At 52.1% G+C, this 11,271-nt stretch overlaps 1 long non-coding RNA gene across 1 annotated transcript in view; it reads right to left on the reverse strand.

The window, feature by feature from the left end:
* Nucleotides 1–3,111, reverse strand: part of LOC106725230 — a 3,881-nt gene extending 770 nt beyond the window's left edge. Inside the window, exons 1-2 of the long non-coding RNA XR_001361100.1 lie at nt 2,857–3,111; nt 789–845 (exon numbers count right to left, since the gene is read on the reverse strand). This is a non-coding gene — a long non-coding RNA (uncharacterized LOC106725230). The remainder of the gene's footprint in view (nt 1–788; nt 846–2,856) is intronic.
* Between the last annotated feature and the right edge of the window lie 8,160 nt (nt 3,112–11,271).

Raw genomic sequence — 11,271 nt, forward strand, 5'->3', positions numbered from 1 at the left:
TGCGTGTGTGTATATATATATATTGATTTCAGAGAGGAAGGGAAAGGGAGAGAAAAACATCAATGATGAGAGAGAATCATTGATCGGCTGCCTCCTGCATGAGCTGGCAACCTGGGCATGTGCCCTGACTGGGAATTGAACCGTGACCTCCTGGTTCATAGGTCAATGCTCAACCACTGAGCCATGCTTGCTGGGCTCGCTAAAGGCTTTTGATGAAGGGGTGAGCTGATCAAAGCTGTGTTGCAGGAACACAGTTCTGGTGGAGGCGTGGATGGAACTGGGGGGACACACTGGAGCAGGGACTGGGCTGGGTGTTATGAATGGAAGAGGGGGGAGGTCTGAGAACCACACGGGACGGCGCGCAGCCCAGAGGACGGCTGCCAGCCGCCAGCCTGTCTAGTGGAGTTCCTGACATCCAATCAACCGCAGAGTCATCGACTTGTTTGTGAAATCCTAGAGCAGACTCGGCCTCAGAGATAAGCTCGTCGGCCTTATTTTACAAATAGGAAAACTCAGACTCAAGGTAAGTTCTAATGTAATGTGTCTCACAGCAAAGAGCTTTGACTTTTCTTGTCCACTTTTCACACAACCTGAAAAGGTGGTTTCTAATTAAAAATGCATTAGATGGGCCCTAGTCGGTTTGGCTCAGTGGATAGAGTGTGGGCCTGCAGACTGAAGGATCCGGTTCCCCCACTGACTTCCCTTTCCCTCCATAGCGTCCACTGTTTGCTGTTTGGTTTTGTGCTTCTTTATCCTATAAAATACTATGAGGCAAAAGCTGGTCCGACCTGTCGCTGTGGCCATTTAATTCCAGACGTCGGTCTCATGGGATCCAGCCAGAAAACCTGTTTGAAAAACAGAGGCGGGGCCTTAGCGGTGACCTGTCCAGCACATGGAGACCTTAGCCAGATTGTGTCTGAGGATCTCTGGTGGACCACCACTTTATTAGGTCCATGCTCTCGGCCCCGGGCCAAGCCACACGTCCTCACCCCCACCCCCTGTGGAAGGTAGGGATCGCCCAGGGCAGGGCGTGAGGTCCTCCAGGTTCTAGGTCTCTTAGGAGGATTTGCTCTGCCATCTCAGCCCCAAGACATTGGCCCAAGGCCCAGCTCAGTCGGGAGTAGGATGACAGGAGAAGCTATGACTCCAGCAGCTTCTGTTGGGGGCAGACCCTGGGAACAGGGACATTTCAACTCTTGGCAAAGGCGAATACAGAAATCTTGCACACAAAATAAACAAAACACCTCTTATCTATGTTTCGAGCCCAAGAAGAACACAAAATTCAGAGGCAAAGAGAACCAGAAAGAATACAAATTCTATGAGAAGTCGAGCTCTGTGGCATGGGCTCCAACGCAGAGATGCCCTTTGAAGTCGCAGATACACATGCTGGGCTCATTATGTACCAGGTGCTCTGCTAAGCGTCTCCCTTTTCTTTGTTCTTTTATTCTTTCCAGCTTTACTGAGGTATAATTGACATCCTACGATATGCTAAGTACACAATGGAACAATTTGGTGTACATATGCACCATGAAAGGATCCCCCCATTGAGTTCATTACATCCATCACCCTTTTTTTTTTAGTAAGAACATTTAAGTTCCACTCTTAGCAAATTTCAATGATACAATACAATGGTACAATAGTGTTCTCAACTGTAGTCACCATATTGTACGTTAAATCCTCTAAGAGTTTCTTAGTCTGCTCAGCAATTCTTTGAGGAGGTTCTATTAATGTCCCCATTTATCAGATAAGAAAACGGAGGCTCAGAGAAGTCAAGTAAATAGCCCAACGTGGTAAGTGGCTGGTATGGGATGGAAAGCAGGCAGGCTGACTTGAGAGCCTGTGAGCTGAAGACCTAGGGACAGCGCACCGTCCGGCAGGAATGAGTGAATGAATGATGAGATGTCTGGCTCATCGAACACCATGGCCATGAGGCATGGGTCTGAAGGTTTGCCAAGTACAGTAAATCTTTATTATTGCCGAAGTCTGTATTTTCCAGTTCACCTATTTGTTAAAATTTATTTGTAACCCAAATGTCCACACTCCTACGGCTTCTAGAGTCACTCATGCACACATTTGGATCAAAAAAAAAGAAACCGAGTCACCAACTCACACATTCCAGCTACGGTCAAATCAGGCAACACCCTAGTTTCACATTTCATACTGTAATGTGCCCCTTTTACAGGCTCTTTAGTGCTGAGCTTTTTCTATTTCTGAGAATTTTTGTTGGTGATTTCACTGTTGAAAGTGGCCCCGGCATCTTAAACAGCAGATGAGCTACCTCACATCCCTAAGCACGAGAAGACTGATGTACCACGCAGACGACATGCGTGTGTGCGGTAAGTTCATGCACACATGCCTTACAGTGCCGCTGGCCATCAGGTCAGTGTCAATGAGTCAATAGTAGGATTAAGTCAGGTGTCCTGAAACGGAAGCCAGCAGAAAACAAGGTTAGGGGTGCATGGGTCGCAACAGTGCTGTGTCAGAGGCTCACAGGAACCCATATTTCCCCAGAGCCACGGTCAGGTCCAGGCCTGCAGGGACTGTGGGCAGTTAGAGAGCACAACGGTGCTGACTAAGGAGCATCCACTGTGTCTGACCCTGGGCTAGTCACCCGGTTAATCACTGTGTCCGCTGTGTGAGGACCGTGCTAGGCGTGGGGATGCAGGGCTGAGAAAGACAGATTCAGACCGGGTCCCTTCCCTCAAGGAGTTTATCGTTCATGGGGATGTCGGTTCTAATCTACTAGTACAGGAGCGATGGGTGTGAGGAAAGGGAAAACGGGGCATGCGTGGAGGATGTGATGGCAGAACCCAATCTCCAGTAAGTACCCTGATTCTCCCACACACGGGGCCCTACCTTACTCTGTTGCAGGTTCCCTTCTCCCACTGTGCACGACTGCTTCTGGGGGTGGAAAATGCTGGGGTGCTGACACGGCGAGTCTCACTGTTAAAGGAATCAATATTATTGAGATTCCCAACAAATACCACGTAGATTTGTTCGAAGTGCCAGGGCCACGACAAATGCAGGCCGGCATGAAGGGCCCGCCGCGTTTCCGGCCAGTGAGATGCCAGTCAGCTTCCCAGGCGTTTCATTACCCACAGCTTTCAAGGACAAACTGCTCCGTGAAGCAAGGTATGCAAATCCACTCTGGTCCCTACAAAACAGAATCTCAGAGGAAACATTTGTCCTTCTTTCTTGTTCCCCTTATCCAGCTCTATTGCTTTTCTCTGGGGACCTCGGCATCTCACTGGAGTTGCATTCCATTTAAAGATCAAGGTCAGCACTGATATCCTCTAGTAATGGACAGTAAGAAAATAGAAGAAATGCAAGGAGTAAGTGGTTTTCTCTCATTTCCCTCTCTCTCGAGATTTAATCTGCTTCTGGTAACGGGTACCAAGTCCACAGGGACCTGGGTGGCACATCCACTAGAAACAGCAACATCTATAGGGAAACGTGTATTTTCCTTGTTTCTGGCCTCGGGCTAGAAGGAAGAGACACTTCCTAGCGACAAGGTACAGGCACAAGAGGAGAGGAAGGGCTCCCGTGGGCACAGCCCTCATGGGGGAAGGAGAGCGGGGCTGGCTGGGCAGAGACCTCAGTGAACAGCCTGACAAACTGCCCCTTTGTCAGGCCGAGAAGGATCCCTCAGGGCCTCACAGGGGCTCACTTCTGTTCAGCTCCTTGGGCACTAGGCCTGGCTTTGTGTGCTGCTTTCGAAAACCGGTTGTTTCAGGGTGGCCCTGGAGGAACGCCCGGTGACTCCCCGTGCTGCCCCTCTCACAGCACAGCGTTCCCTGGCATGGGTGGGGACGGTTCCCAGGGGTGTTCGATGGGGAACAGACCCCCGGAAGAGAACATGATTTTTCTAGGGCTCTCCAGTCAGTGAGCAAGTCAGCCAGCTGTGACTTAGAGCCTGTAAACACGGAGCAGCCAGCAATCACAGACAAGAAACGTCCTTCTGTGAATATTCCCAGCTGAGCGTGCGCTGAGGGCTCAGTCACCGTTCCTTCTCCCAGGAGGACACGCAGATGGCCAATAGACATATGAAAAGTGCTCACTGTCACTAACTATCAGTTAAAATTAAAACTACAATGAACCCTAGCTGGTTTGGCTCAGTGGATAGAGCAGCCGTGGGCAAACTACGGCCCGCGGGCCGGATCCGGCCCGTTTGAAATGAATAAAACTAAAAAAAAAAAGACCGTACCCTTTTATGTAATGATGTTTACTTTGAATTTATATTAGTTCACACAAACACTCCATCCATGCTTTTGTTCCGGCCCTCCGGTCCAGTTTAAGAACCCATTGTGGCCCTCGAGTCAAAAAGTTTGCCCACCCCTGGGATAGAGCATCGACCTATGGACTGAAAGGTCCCAGGTTCAATTCCAGTCAAGGGCACATGCCCAGGTTGTGGGCTCAGTCCCCAGTGTGTGCAGGAGGCAGCCAATAGATGAGTCTCTCTCATCGTTGATGTTTCTGTCTCTCTCTTCCTCTCTGAAATCAATAAAAACACATTTTAAAAAACAAAACCACAATGAGGTATCACCTCACACCTGCCAAAATGGCTACCATCAACTAACCCACAAACAGTGCTGCGAGGGTGTGAGAAGGGCCCCTGGTGCACTGCTGGTGGGCGTGCAGACTGGTCAGCGCAGTGGAAAACAGTATGGAGGTTCCTTAAAAAATTAAAGATAGAGCTTCGATACGGTCCAGCAATTCCACTTCTGGGTACTTATCCAAAGCAAAAAAAAATCACTAATTTGAAAAGACATATGCACCCCCATGTTTATTGAAGCAGTATTTACAACAGCCAAGATATAGAAGTAACCTAGGTATTCACTGATAGATGAATAGATAAACAAGATGTCACACACACAGACACACACACACACACACACACACTGGAATATTACTCAGTAAGAAAAGGAATGAAATCTTGCCATTTGCAACAACATGGGTGGACCTAGAGGGCATTATGCCAAATGAAATAAGACAGACAAAGACAAATACCATATGATCTCACTTATATGTAGAATCTAAAAAAAAAACAAAACAAAACCCAAACAAACAAATGTACAAACAAAACAAACACAGACTCATAGAATCAGAGAGTAAACTGACGGTTGCCAGAGGGGCAGGGGTGGGGGAAGGGGGAGGGGATTATGGTCCATAGTCTTTTACGTGCAGATGTGTCTATAGTGTCGTTGTGGCATGGGCTAGCGGGGGTCTTTGGAGGCACCACCAAACGCATCGCTGAAGTTCAAGTTCCAGCTAATCCATACTTTCTGTCAACACGCGGAAGAATTTTGGGTCCCTAATCCATTGGCAACAACATTCTTCAATGAAAACAATTTCACTGAACTGATAGCTCGCTATTTTTAGGATTCTCTTTCAGCGTCTAAGGACCGAGGCATTTATAACCCACTTTATCCCACAGGGAAGCCTCGGGCAAAGCCCCCAGCGAGTGTAATCTCCTTTCTCGGTAGCAGCACAGACTGAATTATTGTCACAGCTGGGTGACATGCCGGGGGCAGACACACTGGCCCAAGAGGGAACAATAAATAGATATGAAAGAACGCTGGGACCATGACCAGACGGAGGCGGCTCAGAGTGCACCATCTCTTTACCTTCCTGCGAGTGATTTTACCCTTCCCTCCAGGAGTTTCTTCCTTCTTGGGCCCCTGCCCAGTAGCCTTCAGAAGCGTGTGAGCCGATGACATACGCAGCATTCACGAAGCGTGTCTATTTACAGCGCAGTCTCCACAGAGGCTCACACGCTTCGGTGCCTCATCCCCACCTGGGCAGGATCCTGACCTTTGGGAAGTTAAGTGACTTTCCTTGAGGTCATGCAGCTCGTTCAGTGCATGGCCAGATTCAAGCCAGGGGCTGTGAGTCCAAATCCAGTTTCCCTCCCCCACGCCCGGGGACTCGTGAAGGACACAGCGAGGGCAGTGACGAGGCATCGGAAGCCCCTGTCTGCAGGGCACAGCTTTTCTGGAAGCCCAGCTCTCTGCCGAGGACGGGGTACAGACAACTCTCCTTGGGGGCCGTGCCATGATTTCACCCTCTGCAAAGGGCTCTAGTCAGGCCTCTTGAGGTTTAGCCTTGACTTGTCCGCTGCATCGACATCTTGGGCAATTTATTGAATCTCCCTGGTCTCAGTTTGTCTATTCGTTAAACAGGGTTAATAATAATTACTTTAATACATCAGGATTGTTGTGAGAATACGGTGAATAACGGACAGAAAGACTAACCTGCAACATGGAAGTGAGCAGAGCCTCACCTCTGTTATCTGCAAGGGCATAAGCAGCAGGGCCAGCCGTGGCTTCAGCTGCACCTGACGCGGCCAGGGCCCAGGGAAATGCCGAAGGAGCCGGCGGGTATTACCTGCATTACTTTTCTAATGTGAAAACACTAGGACATGTTAACCTGAAAACCACTCATATTCCTAATGTTGAAAATCGATATGGAGTGAGAAGCTAAAGTCCCCCACCTTCCCTCCTAGCCCCAGAGCTAAGCTGCTGAGGGCTTCTTCCTGAGGTTCATGGATTGCGCTCCCCTGAGCAGTAACACAGCGCGAGGCAAACGGTGGCCACACCTGAGAGTCACAGGCTCTGTGAGTTCAGGAAACTGACAAACTGACGGAGCCTCCTGCAGCCCCTGAGGGCCGATGGTCCCTGTTGTGTAGCTGAGGGGCTAGACAAGAGGCTGTGAGCCAGACCCTGGGCCGCCACAGGAGTCTTGGCCCAAGTCCCGCAGAAATCACTGAACGGATGGCTCACTGCCAGTGAGGGAGAGGAAAATGCTACTCCCCATCTCCACAGGCACGTCTGTACAAAGCACGAGAGACCCGGGGAGGAGAGTGAGCTCGTGTTGCCGGGGCCCGTAGGAAAGGCAGCGAGAGAATGCTTTCTATGGCGGCTACCATGAAGCACAATTTGAATGCGATTAAAAACCAGAGAAGCAGAACTTACTCAAGGTCAAACTACTGAAAATGACTCACACTCATATTCCGGGGCTCCACGTCCAAGGTCCTCTCTCCCATACTCCGCGCTGCAGCACGGCTTGCCCTTTCAAAGGAACGTGTGTTCTGTAATGTTTAACCAGAGTCAGGACATTTCCTGGCTTCAAAGACGCCCGGGACAGGCGACAGAGATGTGCCTGCGTGAGTGGGTTCAGAGTTCACAGCGCGCCGTGACTGTGAGAATAGCCTTGACTTCTCGGGGGGTGTCAGGTGCAAACAGGGAGGTGAGTGAAGTGTGCTTTTGTCATATTTTCCCTCAATCCACTCGGGGTGCACGGAGCCCCCGTGGGGACACCAGGCTGCCGGATGCACTGGGCTTTCCCACCAGCCCGGACCAGCAGCAGTTCATGATGCGTGAATCTGCGTGTGCTACCGAGACATGATTAATCCTGTGATTGATAACCAATAACTGTCCAAGGGGATTTAGCTCAGCTAATGTTTCATCCACTTTAGCTCGGCTTTACAGGAATGACAGTTCCTTCATTCAAAGCGATGTCTTTCCAAAGGTGCAGTTGAGGTGCTGTGTGGCCGAGGGAGATGGGATTCCGCTTGGCATGACTGAGGGAGGGTAGGGCCATCCCGGTGAGCACGTGTCGCTGGGTGTCCAGCCACGGAAGTAACTCCACTGTGCTCAGCTTGCCTCGTGCTTCCCGTGGCGGGTGAGGGACCAGGCTGCTCAGGTGGGGAAGGCGGGGTGCTGACTGCTTTTCTGAGACCAGGATGGCGCGTGGTATGTGTAGCCCAGAGGGCCTGTCCCCTGGGCCTTGTCTGCCCATCGCTGCGGCCGCAGGAAGGACCTGCTGGGGTGAGGGCCTTGGCAGGACCACCTCCCCTTCCTGTTTCTGGGGCGGCCACCGGGTGGGGCAGGTGCGGTGGGAGCAGGGCTGCCAGAGGAGGGGGAGCTTGAAGAAGTCAGTGAGGGCTTCCTGTTTCTGGGGCGGCCACCGGGCGGGGCAGGTGGCAGCGGAGAGGAGAGGGAGCTGCCAGAGGAGGGGGAGCTTGAAGAAGTCAGTGAGGAGCCAGAAATGAGGAGAAGGAAGCCAGCCCTGAAGATGGATTGTCTTAACCAACGAGCGCTGTTATTGGGACAGCAGAGTGCAAAGGCCCGTCCCAGGAGAGCCCGGAGGCCACGCAGAGGAGGGCAGTGTTTGCCCAGAAGGTTCGGTGGGTCTGTCCTGGCGCCATAACACCCCGTGTTTCCAGGTGACACCCCTTCGCGTGCCTGTGCTCACTGCTCTGCGCAGCACTCAGCACCGGCCCGACACCAAGCAGAATCAATAGACGTGGTGAGCGGCCGTCCCAACCTCTGCGTGAGGGGGCCGAGCGCCGTGTCCTGCTCTCCGTGGTCACGACTCAGAGTCGCACGGGCCTCACGGACAGACAGGTGGGCTGGTGTGCGGGGAAAAGGCTGGAGAGGAATCAAACATGGACAATAACTACGAGGAAGATGCGAATGTGTGTATTTCTCTCTGTTCTGCTTTTAACTTCCTGCTTTTTCTAACTTTCTATAGTTAAAAAAATATGCTCACTCTTTAAATGAAAAAAACAAAACAAAAAAACCCTAACGAACTTTAACAATGTGAAATCTTTTTTTGGAATCCACCTATTTTTCTGAAACAATAACAACTACCTACTGGCTTCTTACTATGCTCAGGGGGTAGAACTGTGGGCAGGTTTGTAGGCACATGTGTCCACATGTGTATGTGTGCATGTGTGTATGTGTGTATACACAGTTATATATGCACACACACATATATGTGGGCATGCGCCAACAGAGATGATGACTCATTCTTCAAAAACTCGCTGTAACCAAATAAGAAAGGCAAATCCTTCCAGAACAATCCGTTACATAACCCTCTATGGACACTTGCAGAATGATTTCCCAGCTGGTTAATCCGACAGCCTCGTCTCCTGCTGGGTTCACCCCTCCCCACCCCTCTCCCTCCTCCCCTGTCACCTGCCCCCGCACCCTTCCTGCCCCCCATACTGAACCACTTGACACTCCCAAACAAGGTGGGTTCTTATTGGTCTTTGTGCCATTGCACATGTCCTCCCAGCAAACAACCTCATTCAAGACGCAGTGTCCCCTAGAACAGCAGCCCTCGGACGCCCTCCCACACCCACCTTTATGGGAAGCCGGGCCATCATAGCCCCACGAGGGCCCAGCGCAGGCCTGCAGCCGGACCTACCGATCCTGGCATACCACCAGATGCTGGCTCCAGGGGGTGTGCAGCAGGCCTGAGCGCCAGCACCCAGACGGCCCCCGACACCTGGAAGGAACCATCTGACTGCAGTGTGCCAGTCCCAGGGACAGGAGAAGGACAGGCAGGGACACCAGTGGAGGAGAGGACACATGGAAGGTGTGTGAGCCCAGCCCGGATGGCAGAGGACAATGGCATTCCTGCAGCAGCTTGGCCGGTGTCCGGCCACTCACCCAGGATCTCCCAGGGCTTCACTTTGCTGTTTTTATCTAGAATGTCATCTGACATAATGCTGCTTATATCTTGTCTATCTCAGAGTCTGTGGTTTGGTGGTAAAAACACAGAAACTCATTTCTATGCTGCCATGGCAACCACTGCCTATGAGAAAAACAAAGCAAAACAAAACAACTTTTGTCCTTGAGCCCATAAAAGAACCAGCTTTGAGATGCTGCCTCGCTGAGATGAAAAGTTCACGCCACGCACTCCAAGGCAACCGTGATGGTGGGTGTGCTCGTTAACCTCACAAACATTTGCGAAGCACCGGCCCTGTGCCAACACCACGTGCAAATGCTGGCGGGGCTCTCGCGTGGGGACGGGGGACAGCACGGCTTCTCCATCATCCCTGGAGCACCAGGCTCTGCCTCCCTGGGGCTCTCGCGTGGGGACGGGGGACAGCACGGCTTCCCCCTTCTCCATCATCCCTGGAGCACCAGGCTCTGCCTCCCCCTAACCCCCCAGAGGGGAGGGCATTTACTCCACCTGCACGGAGGGGTGTGGGGGAGAGGACTCTTGCCCCTCCCAGTGCCTGACTAGGCCTCACCATGGGTGGGGAGCCCCAAAGGTGAGCAGAGAAAGGGGCTTTCACGTGCGGAAGGCGGGGTGGAGGGGCAGCAAGATGAGAGATGTGAGAAATGGGAATCAGGAAAAGGAGCAACGGAGACAAGAAATATGGGAAAGAAATGAAATGGAAGAAGATGGGAGGGAAAAGGATGGAGGATCCTGGGAGGCGCAGGGAGGGCTGGAAGAGGGGCCTGTATGATGGGAAGAGCGGGGAGCAGCGCTTCACGGCATCTGCTGTGGGACGCTCCTGGGGACACGGCCTCCTGCTGAGCCCTGTAACCAGCGCCAGGGCCTCGGCCAGCTCTCTGCCTGCCTCGGCCTCGGCGCCTGGTCTCCGTCTCTCACCTTCGCGGCTGCCGCTCTGTCTTCCTGGGGCTCTGGTCCCTCCGGGACAGGCTGTGGTTTAGGATCGGGATTTCTCAGCCACTCCCCACAGAGTCTTTTCATCATTCAATCCAGGGAAATGAGAGAAAATCACTCATTTGTTTGCCTATTCATGTTTTCATTTGCGGGTGCAGCCTGTCAAATTTAACATGAGAAACCCTTCCCAGGCACACCAGGCCCGCCATGGCCCTGGCTCCGCCTCTACTCCCGCCACCAGCCTCTGCTGACTCCCTGGGCGCTGGCTGTTTCTGAGCTGACCACGCATCCCGCCTGCACTTGGCCTTAACCTCGTGGTTCCTTCATCCCAGGGTGCCTTTGGGGTGGATGGTAACGTGACTCTGTCCTTCAATGGGTTCAGGCGCAGAGGTGACCTCCGGAAAGCCTGCCCTCACACACCTGCTGAACATGGCTCCCTTCATGGCCAGGCTTTGAGTTTATTCTCCCATATCACCCACTGCTGCCTCCATCCATCCATCCATCCATCCATCCATCCACTCATTCATGCTTGTCTTTGTCACCAGACTATAAAAGCCATGTGTTGGGAGACATTTCTCCACGAGACCACGAGACTTCTACAAGTCCAGACTCTCGTTTCCAATATGTTCATTTGTAGAACAAGGATCAGGACAGCCTCCTGCACGTTACAAAAGATTCGGGCTCCCTATGCTCCAGGCTTCCCTTCCAACATGCAGCCCCTGCCTGTGGAACTGTCGCCTGGCCCCCAAGTCACCAGCAGGTGACACCAGGGCAAGAAAATGTCGGCACTCCCGCAGCCATACCATCGTGGCAGGTACCTCCAGCTTGCAAGTCGGACAACGTGCTTTC

This window comes from Myotis brandtii, unplaced genomic scaffold (genome assembly GCF_000412655.1).
Source record: "Myotis brandtii unplaced genomic scaffold, ASM41265v1 scaffold1460, whole genome shotgun sequence".
NCBI lineage: Eukaryota > Metazoa > Chordata > Mammalia > Chiroptera > Vespertilionidae > Myotis > Myotis brandtii.